At 39.1% G+C, this 23032-nt stretch overlaps 1 long non-coding RNA gene across 2 annotated transcripts in view; it reads right to left on the bottom strand.

Annotated features, from left to right (window-relative positions):
• The window catches only part of LOC131511730 (uncharacterized), a 356942-nt gene that overhangs the window by 285309 nt on the left and 48601 nt on the right, over window positions 1–23032 (bottom strand). For both annotated transcript variants that reach the window (XR_009261694.1, XR_009261695.1), the window contains exon 2: window positions 15649–15725. This is a non-coding gene — a long non-coding RNA (uncharacterized LOC131511730). The remainder of the gene's footprint in view (window positions 1–15648; window positions 15726–23032) is intronic.

Below are 23032 nucleotides of genomic sequence, written 5' to 3' on the forward strand. Positions count from 1 at the left end.
CTGAAAAAGGCAAGGAAATGGATTCTACCCTACAGCCTCCAGAATGAATGTGCCCCCGCCATCACCCTGATTTTAGCTATTGAGATGCATTTCAGACTTCCGACCTCCAGAACTTTAAGGTAATAAATGTCTGCTGTTTCACCCCACCCAATTTATGGTAGTTTGTTACAACAGCAAGATGAAACTAATTAAAGATCTCTGGTACTGAAAGTCGTAACAACTGAGACAGCATCAATAGTAGTTCCTTCAACAACTCTCAAGGAGCTTCTGCTGCCTTGTCAGTCAGAATAATTTAAGTCTGTCTGTTTATAGCAACCTACATGGCTAATTCTTTTAGATCAGGGGTAAGACATTCAAATGTGAGGGACAGCAGGTAATATAAATGAGAGAATTAGATCAATATAAGAAACTGGGGATTGGTGAAAACTGAGCCACACTAGAGAATGCATATACCGTCGAAAGCAGTGCTGTGTAAGAGATCTTTCTACAGTGATGGAAACATTCTATATCTGCACTGTCCAGTATGATAGCCAAACAGCCACAGGTGGCTATTAAGTACTTGACGTGTGCTAGTGTGAATGAGAAGGTGAATTTTTAGTTACAATTAATGCTCATTAATTCAAATGTAAATGTAAAATATCCAGACATGGGATCTTATTAGATATATCTGATATAAAGAATATAAAGAAACCAATATAAGAATATAAAGAGTACAGAAATAAAGGTTCTAGTGCTACATCTTCTGGTTTTTCAAGAGAAACAAACAAAGAAACAAAAAGCATATTTCATATGCTTCCATACGAAGTATCTTGGCTTTTACACGTTGGCTCAAATTTTCTTTTTGTAAAAGTCAGATATGTTGAGCTATGATTGACATACAAAATATTTCACATATTTACTGTACCATTTGATGAGTTTGGACACATACATATACGGACAAAACCAACACCACAACAAGGTAATGATATATCCAACACTTTCAAAAGCTTTCTTGTGTCCCTTGGTTTTTTGTTTTGTGCGAATAACACTTAACAGGAGATCTACCCTCTTAACGAATTTTTATGTGTGTCGTGCAGCACTGTTGACTGGAGGTGGCTCAAATTTTCTCTTAAAGAGTGTGTAGGCCAAGGATATTTAGGAGACTCTATTCTGCCCGCAGACCAAACAGTGTCTGTCTGCTTGAGATTTAAACAATCTTTCTTAGTCTCAGACACTTACCAATTACCTATGCAAGGCACATTCCTCAGATACCAGAAAGACCCTAAAGAGGATCAATATGTCCCGTAGACTAAAGACACAGGCTTCCAATCTCCTTGTCACTGCTATCATCATCTGAAGTTCTTTCACAGTCTCCGATCACAGAATCTACTACAAACCAAAATTTTAAACTCCATGAGATCAGAGACCAAGTCTTATACTTTTTTGAAGCCCTCATTAGTAACTGGAATAACGATTCCATTTTCAAAGACTCTTGTTGTTTTTTCTATTGCTATTGTATCTGAGATGGAAATTTTATCATAGACGTTTAGAGCAAAATTAATGTACACATTTCAGAATTACAACAAATAAATTAGTAGGTGACTTTATGTCTACATCGAGAATTCTTCTAATGGCAATCTTCTCTACCATATTTAAGATATGATTCTAGGGGCACCTGAGTGGCTCTGTCAGTTAAGCGTCCAACTCTTGGTTTCGGCTCAGGTATGATCTTGCGGTTTTGTGAGTTCACGCCCCACGTCAGACTGTGCTAACAGCATGGAGCCTGGTTGGGATCCTCTCTCTCTGCCCCTCCCCTACTCACACTGTCTCTGTCTCTCTCAAAATAAATAAATAAACTGAAAAAAAGATACGATTCTAGAAGAAAAAGGAACATGCAATTATTTGTGGATGTGTCAGTTGTATCAAGCAGTGATGATATCTAAGTTGACTGTCTCAAAACTATGATCAATAAGACAGAAATATATCTGAAAATGAAGCCTTCTCTCGGAACCAAAATACAAATTTTTTTTACATTTTCATTAAGAAATTAAACCTTTATAATATGACATTATTTCTACATGTATCATTTGGTTAACAAGACAATTCTACAGATAAAGGGACCCCAACATACAGTCCAAATCAAAATAATAATTTATTCTCCGCATCACTAGCCATTAGGAAAATGAATTAAAAAAACACAATGAGACACCACTTCATATCCATTAGGAAAATAACTGGCATTGGCAAGGATGTGAAGAAATAGCACCTTTGTACATTGCTAGTGTGGAATAAAACAGTGCAACCACTGTGGAAAACAGTTTGGAAGTTCCTCAAAGAGTTAAACATGGAATTACCATATAATCCAGCAATGCCAATACCAGGTATATATCCAAACTGAAAGCAGAGACTCAAACAGATATGTACAATGTTCAGCGTAGCATTATTCACAATAGCCAAAAGTTAGACCCAACCCAAGTTTACATCAACAGACAAATGGATAACATATGGTATACAACAGAATATTGTTCAGTCTTAAAAAGGAATACAAGCCTGGCCCATGATACAACATGGATGAACCTTGAAAACATTATGCTAAGTGGAATAAACCAGACACAAAAGGATAAATATTGTGTGATTCCATTTTAATGTGTGTCTCAGTCAGCTCAGTCTGCTTTAATAAAATGCCATAGACTGGGAAGCTTGACCAACAGAAATGTATTTCTCATAGTTCTGGAAGTTCAAGTAGTCTGAGATCAGGGTGCCAATATGGCTAGGTTCTGGTGAGGGCTCTCTTCCTGATTTACGGACTTCTGTGTTCTTGCTACTTGCTATGTTCTCACATACGGAGAGAAAGACAACCTCTCACGTCTCTTCTTATGAGGACACTATCCCATTCATGAAGTTTCCACCCTCATAGCCTAACTACTTCCCAATGGCCCCACTTCCAAATACCATCACATCAGGGATTAGGGCTTCAACATATGAATTTTGGGAGAACACATTCAGTCCATAGAAATATGCTACCTACAACAGTCAAATTCATCAAGACATAAAGCAGAAGAGCAGTTATAAGGGGCTGGGAACACAGGGGAAAGGGGGTTATTGATTAATGAGCAGTTTCTGTTGGGGATAATAAAGAAGTTCTAGGGGTGCCTGGGTGGCTCAGTAGGTTAAGCATCAGACTCTTGATTTTGGCTCAGGTCATGATCTCAGAGTTTGTGAGTTTGAGCCTAGGATGGGCTTTGTGATGACAGCAAGGAGCCCACTTGGGATTTTCTCTCCTTCTGTCTCTCTGCCCCTCCCCCACTCACATTTGCTCACTCTCTCTCTCAAAACAAATAAACATTTAAAAAAATAAAAAAGTTCTGGAAACGGATAATGGTGATATTTACACAACATTATGAATGTATTTAATGCTACTGAATTGAATATATAAGAATAAGTAAAATGGCAAATTCTGTGTTACGTGTATTTTACCACAAAAAAAAATAATAATAATTGATGCTTGGATTCTCTAGACCACTGCTTCCCACCTATTTCCCAGTAGTGCTAATAACTGAGAGGTATTAGGCACATACAATTAAACAGACTTGCTGCGTTCTGAAGAAGTATATAAAGCTGCCATCACAGTCATTACCTTATTTTGCCACAGGCATTCAAGTATGTGAGAATGATTTAAATAACAAGACAAGTTATGGAAGAATGAATTTTTCCTTTTGTTGGTGAAAGACATACAAAATTTCAAAAGCCCAAGAAATAGGAAAGGACACTGTATAATCATTCAAAGAAAGCCCGCAAATGTGACCCTAAGAGAACAAATGGAAATGTGAGGCCTGCTTCAAATCTCAGCACAAACCTCTCTGTATGGCTGAGATCAGGAAACGGTTCAAAACCACAACAGCATGTTGTAGAAATCACACCCATCTTGAAGTCCAATAGAAAGAAGGTAAATCTTAATGATACACCACAATTTTGCTGCAAATGGGAGCTCTAAAAAGCAGATGTTTTCATTAAATTGGTCTATCACAGACCCCTTCCAAAAAGTTTTAGCTGACAAAGTACCAGAAGAAGCTCATTACATGACTGGCTCAATACTCGAGGTGGTGCCCTGTCCTGACTCGAAGTGAAGCACGGTTCTAATAAGGTTCTGGAAAGTGCTATCAAGCTGTGTTGGATCTAAAAAGACCACAGTGCTAAGAACAAGGTCACAATTTCTTTGGCTGTATTTTTGCAACTTAGATTTTAATGGGAATAACCACTGGCAATTGGCCTGATCAAAACAAAACTACTTTAGTTTATCAATGCTCAATCTCCAAGGTCCTCACAGTTCTAGCATGTTTTAATTCTATTATTGCAAAAATTGCTGAAATATCCAGTTCTTCAATCTGAAGGCAATTAATTTGGGGACTATGAGTACCCACGGTGTTGAGTTTATGATCGACTGACTCACTGCTTAGGAAGACATTAGCAATTGTCAATTAAGCTTTAATGATAGTATTAAAATGCAAACCAGGATAATTCATACACTCTTCTATGACTTAGAAACAGAACTTTTGTTCTACAGAACAAAATCTATTAAAACAGCCTTCATGCATAAATCGAAAAAGAGAATAATTTGCATAGAACTGATAACAATTAACTCACACTTGCACAGGGCTTTAAAATTTACAAAATGTTTTAACATAAATTTCCTCATTTAATCCTTATTAATACGTTGTTTTTTGGGCTGGAAGCTGAAATTTCCCATTATACAATCTAAGACAAAAACAATGCAAATAATAGTGGCTGTAAGAGTGAGCTGAGAACTACCTTAAATTTATAAAAGAAACCTCACAATTTTTTTCTTAATTAAACCAGCAAAAAATTCCCTCTACACTAGAACTACAATGCTTAAATAATTCTTGAGCCTAAATTACTTGTTTGAACCATTGAACAATATTACACTATGTGGGCAAATGAAGTTCAAACACAAAGATAAAAATGAGTAAGTAACTATAAGACTAGTCAACCCCTTAATCACCATAGAAAGACAAATAAGAAAGAAAGGCTGAAAGTCTGCTATTAAAATAAGTGTGAGTTAGGGGGTGCCTGGGCGGCTCAATCGGTTAAGCTTGAGCGTCTGACTTCGGCTCAGGTCATGATCTCACGGTCCCTGAGTTTGAGCCCCGCGTTGGGCTCTGTGCTGACAGCTCAGAGCCTGGAGCCTGCTTCGGATTCTGTGTCCTCCACCCCACCCCTGCTTGTTCTCTGTTTTTCTCTGTCTTTCAAAAATGAATACACATAAAAAAAAATTTTTTTAATAAGTGTGAGTTAGCCTTTTAAACTATTTTTAGAAGGATTTAGGTTTTTTGGGTTTTTTGAAGTTTTTTCTTTTAAGGCTTATTTATTTTTGAGAAAGAGAGAGACAGAGTGCTGGCAGGGGAGGGGCAAAGAGAGAGACAGACACAGAATCCAAAGCAGGCTCCAGGCTCTGAGCTGTCAGCACAGGGCTCAAACTCACAAATTATAAAATCATGACCTGAGCCAAAGTCAGACGCTTAACCAACTGAGCCACCCAGGTGCCCTGGATTTTAGTTTTTAATATTAGTTTGTTCTCCTTGTCTCCTTACGTTTATGTTTTGAGGATTTTGTGTGTTTCAAACATATAACAATGATAAGTAAAATATTTTGAAAGAATATTTTCAAATGTGAATAATGCAAAACTGAAATAAGTAACTCCAAGAGCAAATGGCACAGAAACACTCAGTAATGAGGAGGACATCAGATTCTCCACATACATAAGCAGACAGAAGAGTCTCGGAATTTGGCTCCCGTTGGGAAACAGGCTGGTGTTGGATCCCTACACTCTTGAAAAGAGGGAGAAGAGATTTCTGCTAACCACTGCCTGTGGTTGCTACTTATATGAGCCTCATGCCTAAAGAGGCAGATGAATATACCTACCATCATGCAGCAAGATGCTGAGGCCAAACTACCCATAACTTGGTGACAGATTCTCCACTAGCCCTACCATCACTGAGGGACAAGTGTTGGGAACCACCAATATGAGACATGGTTCTGAGTCAGAGGCCCGGGGATAGTCAGGTGGGAAAGTAAGTGTAAGCACAAAACTGCTAAGCAGGAAGAATGGAGTACAGAGCAAGAGACAGCCTTCAATACATGATGAGCCTGCAAAACCTTAAGACCAAAATACATAAATAAAACTATAGCAAAGACAGAAAGTCCATAAATCAGAATATGGATTTATGACAAACCGTTCGGTATGCTCAAAGAGACAAAGTAATGACATTCATAAAAATAAGCAAGAAATCCTAAATCCAAAGCAGTCTGTAAGAAAATAAGAACAGATGATGGTAAACAGAAATTAGTAAAAGTAAACTTAAGAACACTAAAATTAAATCACAGTGAATAGACTAGATAAAGCCCTAGGTGGACCCAAAGGGAAAAACGAATTAGCAAATTGGAAGGTAGTCTAAAGAATTCACTCAGAATGGAGCACTGAGAAACGAAGGTTGTTTGGCTTGTTTGGTTTTTTTTTTAATTTTTTTTTTAACGTTTATTTATTTGTGAGACAGAGAGAGACAGAGCATGAACGGGGGAGGGGCAGAGAGAGAGGGAGACACAGAATCGGAAGCAGGCTCCAGGCTCCAAGCCAACAGCCCAGAGCCCGACGCGGGGCACGAACTCACGGACCGCGAGATCGTGACCTGAGCCGGTCGGACGCTCAACCAACTGAGCCACCCAGGCGCCCCTGCTTGTTTGTTTTTAAGTAGGTTTCATGCCCAGTGCTGAGCCCAGCGCAGGGCTTTAACTCATGACCCTGAGATCAAGACCTGAGCTGAGATCAAGAGTTGGATGCTCAACCAACTAAGCCACCCAGGCATCCACAGTGGGGTTTTAAAGATACCTATATCTGTGTGGATAGAGAAAAAGAGTGAGAGAAACATAGAGACAGAGAGAGACTCAAAGAAATACCTGATAGCAGTGCCAGAAGAATAGAATAAAGGATATGGTGAAGAAGTAATACTCTCAAAGATAACTGCTTGGATCTTCCAGAATTAATAAGAATATAAACAAGATTATACCAATAAATTTAAGTTGGATAAAATGGATAATTTCCTAGAACAGCATAAAAATATCAAAATTGGCTCAAGAAAAATAAGAAAAAGAATTCCTGAATAAACAGCCATTGAAGAAACGGATTTAATTTTTTAAAATCTTTACCAAAAGAGGACTCAAGTCCCTCACAATTTTATAGGCACATTACCCCATCTTCAAGGAACAGGTAACTTCTCTTCTACAAAATGATAAGTTAATATAAAGACTTACTATTAAGCCTTAGTAATTAAAATGGTGTGAGACTCATGCAGGAATGGAGAAAAAGTACCAATGAGGCAGAAAAGGAAGCTCGGAAGCTGACCTATCTTCATACTGAAACTTGGTATATGACAGAGATATCCCTATAAACCAGGAAGGGCTAATTAATAAATGCTCTAGGTTAATAACCATGGAAATGGCTAGTTATCTCAAAGTCAAAACTTTGAGAAGTAAATACAAGAAAACACTTTTATGATGTTGGACACAGTACAAATCATTAGGGGTAAAATTGATCAAAAATCCAAAGTGTCTGTGTCCCAAACAGCGTCACTTTAAAAAGTTAAAACACGAGACCTATAGCGGGAGAAGATAATATATAACCCATAAAAAAAAAAATATATATATATATATATATATATATATATATATATATATAAATATAAATATAAAATATATATATATATATATAAAACCCATAAAAGATCAATATCCAGAATATCAAAGGAAGTGTTCTAAATCAATAAGAGACAAACTACCCGGCACCAAAGAAAATGAACAGAACCATATATTTGAAAGGGCACTCAGCCTCACTAGTAGTGAAGGCAATTCAAATTAAAACTTCAAGAGGAGACTATTTCACACCCATCAAACCAGCAGAAAGTAACAAGTCTGAAAATACCAGGTGTTAGAGAGTAAGAAGAAAAACAGGAATTCTCATACACACACTGCTGGTAGAAGAGAAAATGGTGTAATGACTTGAAAAGTAATTTGGCGACATTTAATAAAACTGCAGATGTGATTTCTCTTATTGAGCAATTCCCTAGATATATGCACTGAAACTCTCATACATATATGCACAAGAAGAGACAAAAGATAGGTGTGTGTGCATGTACTTCCCAACCCACCCCACGCTTGGTCCCTGAAGTTTAGCTGTTCCATATACACGTACATGGTCTCTCACTGCAATATGGCTCATAATAGTATTTAAAAAATGTAAGACAGAGACCATCTAAATATCCATAAAAGGAAAATGAACAAGTCATTGTTCAGTAATATGGAATACCACGGAGTGGGACAAATAAATGACCAGGAGCTAAAGGTACCGTAATATATAAATCTGGCAAACAAAGTTGAGAGGAAAAAATCTGGTTGTAGAACAGTTTGATCTAATTTGTTTCAAAACAAAATAGTATTTTGTACAGACATATATATATATATATATATATATATATATATATATATTTTTTTTTTTTTTTTTTTAATGAAAGCTGCATAAAAGCTAATGACCAACTTAAGCATAGTGTATATCTCTGGGGAGTAGGGAGAGAGCACTGGCATTAAGGAGAGGCACAACACCTATTTCTTCAAAGAAAAGAACGAAAGTAAATGTGGAAGATATTGATGCTGAGTCGCTCATACAAGCCTCTTTTTTTTATGTACTTGTAAATGTATTTGAATATTTTCTCATAAAAAATATTTTTCCAATAATGTTTATTGGAAAACTCCACAAGAAAGCTAATTGACTAAAAGTCAGTTAGTTGAAAGAAAACAGAACTCTCAGATTCACAAAGAGTAGCGGTAAAAATTGTTAGACCTTCTGGGCAAGTGTCATCTTTAAAATAAAAATGAATGACATTTTATAATAAATTCAGAGTCTGTGTTCGGTGAAAAATGTCTATGGATGATTCTCTGAGCATTACACTAGAAAATGCTGAGGTGAAGCACAAAATGAGATGCTATTTTCTTAGAAATGCAATTGATAAATTTTGTGGTGCCGTCTATAAAAAGTGACAAGTAACCTACATAATTTCAAGTTTTATTTTATATTCCTTCAATAGATGTGTTCCAACATCTGTGGAGCCACAGAAGGATCCCCTAACTGGCCGTCACAAAGCCTGAGCCCTGGATCTGCTGCGTGCTGGTCCTTGCCTTCACTCATCCCACCCCGGTACAGGGGCCCTGCAAGCCCTACCCAGCCCTGAGTCAGTTCTCATCAAGGTTTCCAGGGTATGATTAGTCTAAGAAACATCATCCAGCAGGCTCTAAGTTTCATCTTACTGCCCTAAACAATGTGGCTTTCCAATCCACTCCACACTTGGTCCCTAGACTTTAGGTGTTCCATATACACATCACAGCGCCCCCCACCCCCACCCCATGAGAAGAAACATCACATGCATGCTGGCACTGTTAGCTATTTTCCAGCCCCACCTTCCTAAGCACAAAGCTTCCTGTTTTCCTATTCCATTTGTGATGTTTCTGATTCTTGACCCCAATGTTGACACTTACTTGGAGGCTCCTCCAGGATTTGACACCTTTCCCCCACATTCCTGTCCTTGCTTTTTTTTGCCATAGCCTGGTCCTCTGTTTCAAATGCTTCCCATTGTCTTAAGTAAACCTACTTCTCTTGCCTCTGGACAAGGCAAGAGGCTGACAAGAGGTTGTCAGCCTCTGGACAACCATACTACAGTCCTTACCATGCTACCGTCCATCAGCCAGTACCCAAGCTAAGGTTATAGTTCATTTGGTGCCTGGGCTGAAAGGAGCATTGAGGAGCTCCTTGTCCACCAACATTAGGCCCATTGCTCCAGCATCTGACCTGCGAATAAGCTTCCACCCTGGTTTCCTAATTTGTCCTCCACTTTCCCTTTCTGGAGCACAAGCCCTACCTTGCAGGATTAATAACAACAAGAGCTACTTATACCAAGGTTGAGTAGGAAAAACAGAAGCTACTCTGTGTATTCCTGGTAGAAGTATTTTAATACAGGGATTTAGAAGTTAACACACCTGCTAGAAGAGACAGGTTGGAGAGGGCTGGCAAAGCTACCACCAGCCACCTCTGCCTGCAGCACTAATGTGCGTGGTTTTTCAGGGCTCGCTGGAAAGCTCTAGGAATTTCTCTGTCCATGTTTCCAGCTGCACAGCCTCCAAAGACTGGGGCTTTCTTCTCTTACCTTCCAAATCTCACCCAAGTGTTTCTCTTGGAAACACCATAACCAAGATTTAAAGACAGAAGGAGAGTATGGGAAGTGCAATCTCCAGCTTCTCCTACAGCATGCAGAGAACTTTCAAGGGGGTAGTACTGATGCCGATTCGACAGCAGACAAGCCAGCACGCTAAACACTTACTGAATGCTTGGAATGTGCCAGGCACTGTGTGAAATTATATCATCTAATCCTCACAATAAATCTATGACATGGACACTTTCTCCATTAACAGAAAAGAGAAACAAAATTCAGAAAGGTGAAGGAATATGCCCAAGATTCAACAGCTAAAAAAATGGCTCAATTAATATTTGAACCTAGGTCACCTGACTGCAAAATCCCAACACTTAACCACCATGCAGCATGTGCCTGAACTCTACCTTTTAGTTAGAACTCTTCAAATGAACTGACCCTTACTAGAACCTTCCACCACTAGTTGAAGACTGATTCTGTATCTACAGCCTCTGCTTGGGGTCCTATTTCAAATTGGATAAACCTACCAAGAATAAGGTGGTGCCTCCCAATTGACTCTGTTTTCATGCTGTTTGAAGTTTTCTAGAAGCAAGGCTTTCTAGGATCAAGACATTCATTGACACTTCCCTTTGTTCTCTGATATTCAGGCTGTGGACCTTTATCTCAAGGCTAGCTCTATTTCCACATTAGTTCAACTAGACCTAATTTTCTCGATTCCTACCCTTTCCTACTAGCTCAATCTCCCAGCATCCTTCACTGCCATCAAGGCCAAACCATATATGCTATAACACTGCAAGATTTCAGCAAGCCAATTCTGCCACTACTCTGGAACTCCTGAAGCTCCCCACCGCAAATGCACTGTGAATACCTTTCCCAATTTGAGTTAATTGGACAAGTGGCCTAACGTGACAGAAAATTTTTCAGTAGCCATCACTGCCTACGGAATAATACAGATGCCCTCAATTAACACATTCAAAGCCATTTCCAAATGGTTCAAATCTAATATAGCCCATTATTTCCCTAAATTTATCTTTTATCCTATCAAAACCCATCTAGTTACCATTCTTCTAAAAGGACCTGTATGGACCTGCCTCTCTACCTTTATTCAAGCCATTCTTTCCACTTGGAATGCGCTTTTTAGTCCCCGTCGTCCCCAGCAAATTACAGCCTATTTCTCAAAGCACCTAACAAAAATTGTATTTCTCAATAACAAACATCAATACAGTGCTTGTATCCTGACTATTTGGATAAGCATATTACCCTTTATATTGCACCAAAAATCACTGAGGGCAAGGACTATTTGTCTTAACGATGCCCCTCACCAACATTTTCACAGACTCCTACTATGGACTAAGACGTGACAGATGATAAATTAAAAAAAAAAAAAAAAAAAAACTTTAAAATTTAATGTAAAATTAAATTTTTTTTCAACGTTTTTTATTTATTTTTGGGACAGAGAGAGACAGAGCATGAACGGGGGAGGGGCAGAGAGAGAGGGAGACACAGAATCGGAAACAGGCTCCAGGCTCCGAGCCGTCAGCCCAGAGCCCGACGCGGGGCGCGAACTCACGGACCGCGAGATCGTGACCTGGCTGAAGTCGGACACTTAACCGACTGCGCCACCCAGGCGCCCCTAAAATTTAATGTAAAATTAAAAGAAGGTCAATAAAACTGTTATCTAATAAAGTAAAACATTTCCAGTTTTCCCAAATTAGAAAAGACATTCTACACAATATTTCTATCTATACAAAATAGAGACTTTAGATGATGCAAGTATAAAGAAATTTAATACGAAACTTCCAAAATGAAAACTCCTGGGGGGGGGGGAACCTAGTTTGTAATTACCAACAGACTTTAACTATCATCCCATCCAAGGTTCGAAACCCATGAAGAGTCAGTACAGGTTATAGATTCTGAGCATTTATCCAATTATGTTCCATTTGCATCCGTTATTTTCAGTCTGTTAAAACACTTACACAAACCCTTGGGATTTCCCCTACCTCCATTCCTAAAAGTATCTCCATCAATATGTTAAATGAGTAACAGAAGCTTTTGTTGAATCGTTGCTGAAACACACTAAATACTGAGAATAGAGAAAATATATCTCCTGAGTCATTCAAATACAGAAACATCAAACTCTGGAGAGACTAACAGCCTAAGAATTTAGGAGGTGTCAAAGATTGAAGACATTAGGAAGCCTTAAGGCACTGACACCAAAAGTTGTGTGGCAAGGAGTCTTTGTTTTTCACTGAAAGGAAAAATTCAGATTATAGGCATAAATATACCTCCAACCTGATGGAGGTGGACACAAACAGGATCAGGGTAATAAAATTAAAGCCTCAAAAGGACTGCGCAGAAGCGGGGCTTATGTGAAGGTTTCCACTACATCAGAGACAATTATCTGTAAGCCAAGAGGTAAAGACAGAAGCTTTAGAATATAAGCTAGCAGTTGTCAGGTATAATCCAAAGGTCTAAAAGCCAAACACTGAAAACAGAGGTGTCTTGGATATCAGGGATCAGGAGTAAGTCAAGCATTTTTAACACAAAAAGGTCAAAGCAGAAGTGAGGAAGACTAAAGGATTTTAATGGTCAAAGTAGATATAAATACAGAATTGTGAATGTCATATTGATCAAGACACTGGCACCAAGGGGGAACCTGGGTGGCTCAGTCGGTGAAGCAGCTGACTTCAGCTCAGATCATGTTCTTGCGGTTCATGAGTTCAAGCCCTGCATTGGGCTCTGTGCTGACAGCTCAGAGCCTGGAGCCTGCTTTGGATTCTGTGTCTCCCTCACTCTTTGCCCCTCCACCGCTCATGTTCTATTTCTCTCTCTCCTCAAAAATAAACATTAAAAAAATTAATCAAAAAAAAAAAAAAAAAAGACACTGGCACCAAGAACAAGAATGCAAAATCTGGTCTGTGAAATAAACATGATTTATTTGTGACACTAATACCCTCTGACTTCCTCTATGCGTTTTAGTAACTGTGACTTGTTCTGTGTTCACAAGTAAATGAAGAAAGTAACTAAACAAGCTGGAGCCCAGAAGCATTCCTGATACAGGTGAGCTGTGTTGGCAGATGAAGAGGAATAGATGAACTGAGTGTAGCAGACTGTATTTTCCAAAGACGGCTACCACAGTATCTCCCATCAAATGTGCTCTTCTGCAATGTGATCCTGCCATTTCCCCATCAAGAAGTGAAGTCTCATCACTCTACCTGAGGGTGGCCTTTGTGACCTGCTCAGCCCATAGAATGTGGCAGAAGTGACACTCTGGGACTTCTAAGACAAGATTAGAAGAAGCCTTGCAGGGGCACCTGGGTGGCTCAGTCAGTTGAGGGTCTGACTCTTGGTTTCAGTTCAGGTCATGATCTCACAGTTTCATGAGTTCAAGCCCCACGTCGGGAGTTTTTCTCTCTCTCCGCCCCTCCCCTGCTGGTTTTCTCTCTCTCTCTCTCTCTCTCTCTCTCTCTCTCTCTCTCTCTCTCTCAAAATAAGTAAATAAACATTTAAAAAAAAGAAGCCTTGCAGCCCCCACCTGAGCCTCTTAGAAGGTCTCTCTGGGGCTACTCCTCTGAGAACTTGGAAAGTTCATGGGTAAGTACATGGGAGGCCCAGCTGAGCTCTCAGCAGTCAGCATCAACTGCTAGCCATGTGACATTCCGGCTCAACTGAACCTTCAACCTCAGCCTCTGTTTGACTTCAACTGCATGTGAGACCCCAAGCTGAGCCTGGCTGATACACAAAACCATGAGAGATAATAATAAATTGTTACTTTAAGTTGTATGTTTTGGAGTGGCTTATTATATAGCAGTAGATAATCAGTACCTGGAGTTAAAGGAATGATTTTGAATATTACCTCTATCTATAGCTTGTAATATTGAGGCCATGTCATTTACAATTATCACCTCTAGTAGACTCAGAAATGCACCGTTTCCCCCATCCACTGCCTTTGATATTCTAACGAAAAGTTTGGTGGAGGAAGAATCTGAAAGTTAAAATGAAATTTGGGATTATCTGGGGAGTCTGACTTGCACTGTCTCTATAATGCCTGTTGCTGCAAATACCTGAGATTTGGGTACAGCCTGGAACAACTGAAAATGTGGAACAGTCTATATTAAAAGGCCAGGATGGAGCATTAGAGATAATTGAGCAATTACTGAACACCTTAGAGAATCCATACTCTGGTGATAATTTCCATTAACAGCAGGAAATTTTCCAGAGAGATAAATCAGACCTTTCTCAAACAATTAATACCAGCACTGTGCTGTTTGTTAACGTTATCTTCCACCTTAAATATTACAGGTGCCAGGCTATTTCACTTACCTCTAAACCTTCAGTTTTTCAGTCCCTGTTAATGCAGGGGCATAATGCAAAACATACAGTGATTCTCACTTTACAGTCAATTCTCAATTATCCGAGGCTTATGGAATTATAATTCAGTCCATGAGAGCTCTGCTTAAATATTGGCTTCATTGACATTTGGGCACATCTGGAAATCCCATCTGTTTAATTATAATTTTGCTATCACAACTAAGTTTTTGAAATCTACATAAACCAATCACCTCCCATGAAGGATGGGGCTAGACAGAAGGAGGGAAAAAAATGTATAGATCGTCTTTTGTGTATACATTGCTTTATCATACATTATCTAATTCAATCCCTGTATACAGCAAAGCCATGAGGTACTGTTACTTTTCTTTTATAGAAAAAGAAACTAAGGCTCAGAGTGGTCAAGTTATGTTTGCTTCCTTCCCCTATTTTGCTGCTTGACATCAGAATTAGAGTACAGAGTCTAGAATCAAACAGGTTGGAATCATAATGTGTTAAAATTAGAATTGGTTTTCTAATGTAAAGTTCATCTCCATTTTTATATATGGCAGTTTCTCTGTGTTAGCTTTTAGAAAAAGTTACATTTTTCTTAAATGACCTAGCTTCTACTTCCTTGAACTCACATCATCATTATCTGGGAAACATCTAGCCTTAGAAGTGAAACAGGTAACGACTTAGACCAAATAGCAGCAGCAGCATGCACTGAAACAGAATGAGAAGTAGGAAGACATAACACATCATTTTAAGAGCTATCATGACCACACGAGCTGGAATTCTTTTGATAATGTTTTCTCCTTGTTCTCAAAACTACAATTCTCTCAGTCAGTGTATCTTGAGTTTGGTTTGGAAAGCACGATCATCCTTTGTTTAGAGAGGAAAAGTAGCCTTGGACAAATGGTACTATTAAAAGTTGCTTGGTGGCCCTTTGTAACAAATACGGGCCATTAATGTGGAGACACAGATTCCTGTGTATTGGTTCATATTTTACATGCACCACAGGGTAGAAATATAAATGGTCTGCAATGCAACTTGTAATTTCAATTTATTAAAAAACTTTGTGTTAGTGACTTACCATTAACTAAGGGACTCTAGGCAGATGTTCTAATTCTCTTTCAGTAGTGTATTGTTTGCCTGGTTCCCAGTTGACAGCTGGAATTAAACAAAGAATTGAGTTTCATTCTATAGTATGTCAATCTTATGGGAACACTAAGAGGTAAATTAAAAATTAGTCTACAATCTCTCATGTAACGAAATCATAAAAACATTTGCAGGCATCACTTCAGATGCAACAATAGAATGCAGAGTGTTGTAAATCAAAGAGCACACAGACTATGCTGCAGATGAAGTAATGATAATGCACAAATTAACTTTAGCAGTAATCCTTGAGGAATCCATTTTACTGGGGTAGTATCAATCTTAGCATAGGCATTCAGGAAGGGAAGAAGCAAAAGCAAAGATTAAATAAGAATCTCTGGCAAGTATATACAATTTCTGAAATGTAAGGTAAAGGAACAGGATATTAGACCTAACCTCTTCTAATCTAAATAAAAGTGTGAAGAAATTAAAATGATTGAAACTGATAACTAATCAGCTAGAACTGTATATCAATCCACAGAGACAGGTAAAAAACCAAGTGAAGGCACCCCCGCGCAAAACAAAACACCCCAGAACTCCCCAGCCTGCACCTGCCCATTGCTCCTCCTGCCCTGCCTAGGTGCCCCCTGCTAGAAATGCAAGGATGGCCGTTCTCACTAGTTTTATTCAACATAGCACTGGAAGTCCTAGCTGCAGCAATCAGACAAGAAAAAGAAATAAACGCCATCCAATTGGAAAGGAAAATTTATAACCATCACTATTTGCAGATGACATGATACTATATATAGAACACCCTGGGGGCACTTGGGTGGTTCAGTCAGTTAAGCATGCAATTTCAGCTCAGGTCATGAACTCACTTTTGTGAGTTCAAGCCCCATGTCAGGCTCTGTGCTGACAGCTCAGAACCTGGAGCCTGCTTCGGATTTTGTGTCTCCCTCTCTCTCTGCCCTTCCCCTGTTCACTCTCTCTCTCTCTCTCTCAAAAATAAATAAAGATTAAAAAAAGAAAGAAAGAAAGAAAACCCTGAAGACTTGACAAAAAAAAAAAAACTATTAGAACAAATGAAATTAATTCAATAAAGTTCCAGGACACAAAACTAATATACAGAAATCTGTTGCATTTCTATTCACTAATAATGAAATAGCAGAAAGATAAACTGAGAAAACAATCCCCTTTACAAATGCACCAAAAATAATAAAATACCTAGGAATAAATGTAACCAAAGAGGTGAAAGATATGGTACTCAGAAAATAATAAAACACTGATGAAAGAAAGTGAAGAGGACACAAACAAATGGAAAGATATTTCACACTCATAGAAGAATTAATATTGTTAAAATGTCCATACTATCCATAGCAATCTACAGATTCAATATAAATCCTTATCAAAATACTAATAGTATTTTTCACAGAAGTAGAGCAAATAATTATAAAATTTGTTTGGAATCACAAAAGACCTTGAATAGACAAAGCAATCTTCAGAAAGAACAAAGCTGGAGGTATCACAATTCCAGATCTCAAGATATACTACAAAGCTTTAGTAATCAAACAGTATAATACTGGCACAGAATAGACACATAGATCAATGGAATAGAATAGAGAGCCCAGAAATAATCCCACATGTATATGGTCAACAAATCTATGACAAATGAGGTAAGAACATGAAATGGGGAATAGATGGTCCCTTCAGTAAATGGTGCTGGGAAAACTGGAAAGTTACAAGCAAAAGCATGAAACGGGACCACTGTCTTACACAAAAATAAACTCAAAATGGATTAAGGACCTAATGCGACCTGAAACTATAGAACTTTAAAAAAAAAAAAAAAAAGGCGGTAATCTCTTGGGCCGTAGTGACATTTTTCTAGGTATGTCTCCACAGGCAAGGGAAACAAAAGTAAAAATAAACTATTGAGTACTTCACCAAAATAAAGGTTTTGTACAGCGAAGGAACTAATCAACAAAACAAAAAGGCAGACTACTGAAAAGAAGGTATTTGCAAATGATATATCTGATAAGGGGTTAACATCCAAAATATAAAAAGAATTTGTACAACTTAACACTGAATAAATAAACAAACAAACAGGGGCGGCTGGGTGGCTCAGTCGGTTAAGCGGCCGACTTCAGCTCAGGTCATGATCTCGCGGTCCGTGAGTTCAAGCCCCGCGTCGGGCTCTGTGCTGACAGCTCAGAGCCTGGAGCCTGTTTCTGATTCTGTGTCTCCCTCTCTCTGACCCTCCCCTGTTCATGCTCTGTCTCTCTCTGTCTCAAAAATAAATAAACGTTAAAAAAAATTTTTTTTAATAAAAAAAATAAATAAACAAACAAACAAACAAACTGATTTTAAAATGAGCAGAGGACCTGAATAGACATTATTCCAAAGGAGATATCCAGATGGCCAACAGACACATGAAAAGATACTCAACATCACAAACATGAGGGAAATGCAAGTCAAAACCACAATGAGATATCACCTCACACCTGTCAGAATGACAAGTGTCCAAAAGACAAGAAATAACAAGTACTGGTGAGGACGCAGAGAAAAGGGCACCTTTATACACTGATGGCAGGAATGTAAATTAGTTCAACAGCTGTGGAAAACAGTATGGAGGTTCCTAAAAACTGAAAAGTAGAAATACCATACGATCAAGTAATTCCACTACTGGATATTTAGTCCCCTTAAAAAAAAAAAAAAGAGAAACGCTAATTTGAAAATATATTGAAAATATATATGCACTCCCATGTTTATTGCAGGATTATTTACAATAGCCAATATATGGAAACAATTTATTGCTTGATAGATGAATGAATAGGTGAATGGATAAAGATGTGGTATATACATACAATAGACAATATATACAATATACAATTGTATATAGACAATATACACAACAGAATATTATGCAGTCTTAATAAAATAATGAGATCTTGCCGTTTATGAAAATATGGGTGGACCTAGAGGATATTATGCTACGTGAAATGAATCAGAGAAATACTCACTTATATGTGGAATCTAAACAAAAAAAGCAGAAACAGACTCACAAATCCAGAGAACAAAGTGGTGGTTACTGGGGGTGGGGGGTGGAATGGGAAAAATGGGTGAAAGGAAAGGGAGATAAAGCTTTCTAGTTATGGAAGGTATAAGTCATGGAAATAAAAGTTACAGCATAGGGAATACAGTCAATGGTATGGTAATAGTATTGTATGGTGACAGATGATAGCTACACTTGTGAACACAGCATAATGTATATAGAATTACTGAATCGCTGTGTCATACACCTGAAACATGGTATGTCAAGTATACTTCAATTTTAAAACCGTGAAAACAGATTTGAGATTGGTAATCAAATAAATATGAAAGAAAAAGTAAGATGTTTGGAAAACTGGACAAAACCCCTTGGAAAAGAAGATCCACTGAAGAACAACTATCAAGGACATCACTAGATACCTGGTAGATTTGGGCCTGATATGGGCCACCTTCCCATTACACACCGTAGAAGTTCAAGATCCAGGTGAAGATAGCTAACACCTGGCACTCCAGCAGCCCCAAGTGGTACTGCACCCAAAAGTAGGCTTTAGGAGATAACTGAACTGCATGGGGTTCAGGTTTGAGAGAGTGATGCTAGAACTAAGACCCCTACAGAGAACCAGAAACTAGTCCCAGGCATCCAGTCCATGAAATAGAAATTAGACTCCGTCCCTATGGAAGGCAAAATGTCACAGAAACCTGGGGAAAAAGAGAAAGTCTCCTAAAAGCACTTTTAAAACCCAATATTGCCCTACATGCATGGGTAGAGTCAAGATATAATAATAAATTGTTGTTTTGATCCATAGGTTCTGGGATAGTTTGTTATATAGTAATAGAATCAGTACCTGGAGTTGCAAGGATTCTACACATGGCAGGAATTTCAAACAAAGAAACTAACACAAGAAATCTGGTCTAGAAGTGCTGAAACATGAAGAACTGACAGAAGCCAATAAAGTCATGTTGAAATGATGTTTCTAACTCACTGCAACTCAGACATTGACAACATGATGAAACCAAGTTAAAGATAAACTCACAATCAAAAATTGCAAATCAGGGGTGCCTAGGTGGCTCAGTTGTTAAGTATCTGACTTCGGCTCTGGTCATGATTTCACAGTTCATGGGTCCGAGCCCTGTGTCGGGCTCTGTGCAGACAGCTCAGAGCCTGGAGCCTGCTTCAGATTCTGTGTCTCCCTCTCTCTCTGCCCCTCCCCAACTCACACTCTGTCTCTCTCTCTCAACAGTAAATAAACATTAAACAAAATTTTTTTTTGAAAATTGCAAATTGGCCAACAGGCACATGAAAAGATGCTCAATGTCACTCCTCATCAGGGAAATACAAATCAAAACCACACTCAGATACCACCTCACGCCAGAGTGGCTAAAATGAGCAAATCGGGACTATAGATGCTGGCGAGGATGTGAAGAAAACGGGAACCCTCTTGCACTGTTGGTGGGAATGCAAACTGGTGCAGCCACTATGGAAAACAGTGTGGAGGTTCCTCAAAAAATTAAAAATAGATCTACCCCATGACCCAGCAATAGCAATGCTAGGAATTTACCCAAGGGATACAGGAGTACTGATGCATAGGGGCACTTGTACCCCAATGTTTATAGCAGCACTTTCAACAATAGCCAAATTACGGAAAGAGCCTAAATGTCCATCAACTGATGAATGAATAAAGAAATTGAGGTTTATATACACAATGGAATATTACGTGGCGATGAGAAAGAGTGAAATATGGCCTTTTGTAGCAATGTCAATGGAACTGGAGAGTGTTATGCTAAGTGAAATAAGTCATACAGGGAAAGACAGATACCATATGTTTTCACTCTTATGTGGATCCTGAGAAACTTAACAGAAACCCATGGGGGAGGGGAAGGAAAAAAAAAAGAGGTTAGAGAGGGAGGAGGGAGGGAGCTAAACCATAAGAGACTCTTAAAAACTGAGAATAAACTGAGGGTTGATGGGGGGTGGGAGGGAGGGGAAAGTGGGTGATGGGCATTGAGGAGGGCACCTGTTGGGATAAGCCCTGGGTGTTGTATGAAAACCAATTTGACAATAAATTTCATATTAAAAATAAATAAATAAATAAATAAATAAATAAATAAATAAAAATAAAATTAAGTTTAAAAAATTGCAAATCATATAAGGATATGAACAACCACCAGAGAGAGAGAGAGAGCATACAAAAAATATGCTAAAATCAGAAGGGGCTAAAATCAAAACATCACGATTTGAAGTTATTCTTCATGATTCTCTGGGGCTGTAGGAGAGCTTTTCTAGCACCAGCTGACATCTGCACATTAATTCTGGCACTAACTATCTGGAAGCAGCACTGACCCACAAGTTAAGGGCTGAGTCCTCCACAACACAACCCTCATTTTATTGCCAGTCAGACATCGGTGGTCCCTGGGCCACCTGTACTTCTGACTGGCTGGCTACAAATTCAGGGGCTCCCACAAACCCCCTCAGGCTAGCTAATTTGCTAGACTGACTCACAGAACTCAGAAAAGTACTACATTGATTATTACAGTTTTCTTATAAAGGATACAGATCAGGACTGGTTAAACAAAGAGACACAAAGGCCAAGGTCTGGGAAGTTCCTAAACCCAGAGTATCCATGCTCTTCCCATGGAATCCAGACATGTGGCCTTCCTGGCACATGGATATGTTTATCTATTTGAAAGCTCCCCTGAGATTCAGGGTCCAGAATGTTTACTGGGGTTACATTATATAGGCCGGATTGATTAAATCATCAGCCATGTGACTGAACTCCATTTCTAGCCCTTCACTTCTTTATATGTGTCAGACTGCTCAAAGTCCCAACCTTCTAATCATATAGTTGGTCTTTCTGCTGGCCAGCCCCAGTCCTGAGACTACTTGAGAGGCTAATCTTGAGACATTTCATTTGCATAAATTCAGGTCCAGGGGCTGATCCAAGGGACTCATGAATAACAAAGACACTTCTATCACTTGGGAAATTCCAAGAGTTTAGAAGCTCTATGTCTGTGCTCAGAACCCAGAACAAGGGCCAAATTCTTTTTCTTTTTTAATGTTTACTTTATTTTTGAGAGAGAGAGAGAGAGAGAGAGAACGAGCGTGAGCAGGGGAGGGGCAGAGAGACACACACAGAATCCGAAGCAGACTCCAGGCTCTGAACTGCCAGCACAGAGCCCGATGCGGGGCTCGAACCCACGAACTGTGAGATCATGACCTGAGCTGAAGTCAGACGCTTAACTGACTGAACCACCCAGGCACCCCAGGGCCAAATTCTTTATTATACAACATAGCTCATCTCAGATTCTCTCTGTGCAGTCTTTTCAAATATTCTCTCTTGGTACACAGGCATTCCTGGCTTCAAGATTCTGGCTGATCACAGCTGACCCAGCTGCAGTGCTCCAGTTTGATATAACCATTCAGTCTTAACACCCAGCTCCAACTAACTCACTAACATCCCTGAGTTACCATTTTACATCTCTGGGAGACAAAGTCTAAATGCCACAGCGTGAGTCGAGACAATTGGTCTAAAAAGCTGTGATCAGAGGGACAAAGTCACAGGATGCTTTGAGATGGGCCTGACAATTCTCAGAGAACAAAATATGAACTTGACAGGCATCAGACAACATATCTAAACTCAAGTTTTACAACTCTGACAAGCACAGGTGTGTAAAGCAAGGCCCTAGGAAATGGGAACAAGGATCGGCACAAAGAGAACCAAATGTAATCAAGCTCCAAGATCGTTGTCATCCCTCCTACAGTCTCTTTATAAAATAAGCACAGAAATAGCTCAGTTCAACTTTATCCAGGTAGGATGTCATTATGATTAATACTCACGGGAGACAAACCCAAGGTGGACATGTTCTTGTGTGCAAATGGTTCTATCTGGCTTTAGAGAATCATCATAAATGAAGACAGCAATTTATAGGAAATGGGAGAAAGAGGAAGTCCTTTTGGGAATACTCTTATGATAGGAAAAGATAGGATTCTAGCAGGCAGAGAGGGCAAGGTTAGGACCTAAGGGCCCTGGGTGGGGAAAAACACACATTTTGGAATAATGCTGGGAGCATCTGACCATAGGAAACCCCCTTGGGCATAAGGTTCCTCTTAAAAATGTAACAGACACCTCGTATTCCCCCTCAGGTTCCCCTCAGGAATCTGACAATCAAAATACCTAACTAAAATAAGTAAACCATAAAACTTATGTTAACCCAGGGACAGTATGACCATAGTCTGACTCCACACAATGGAGTGAGCCAGTCAGCAATGGACAACCCAGCACTCAAGCCAGAGTTGTCCAGTCAGTAAGGGTAGAACCTGAGAAGAACCGAGGGGGAAG

This window comes from Neofelis nebulosa, chromosome 5 (assembly GCF_028018385.1).
Source record: "Neofelis nebulosa isolate mNeoNeb1 chromosome 5, mNeoNeb1.pri, whole genome shotgun sequence".
NCBI classification, from domain to species: domain Eukaryota; kingdom Metazoa; phylum Chordata; class Mammalia; order Carnivora; family Felidae; genus Neofelis; species Neofelis nebulosa.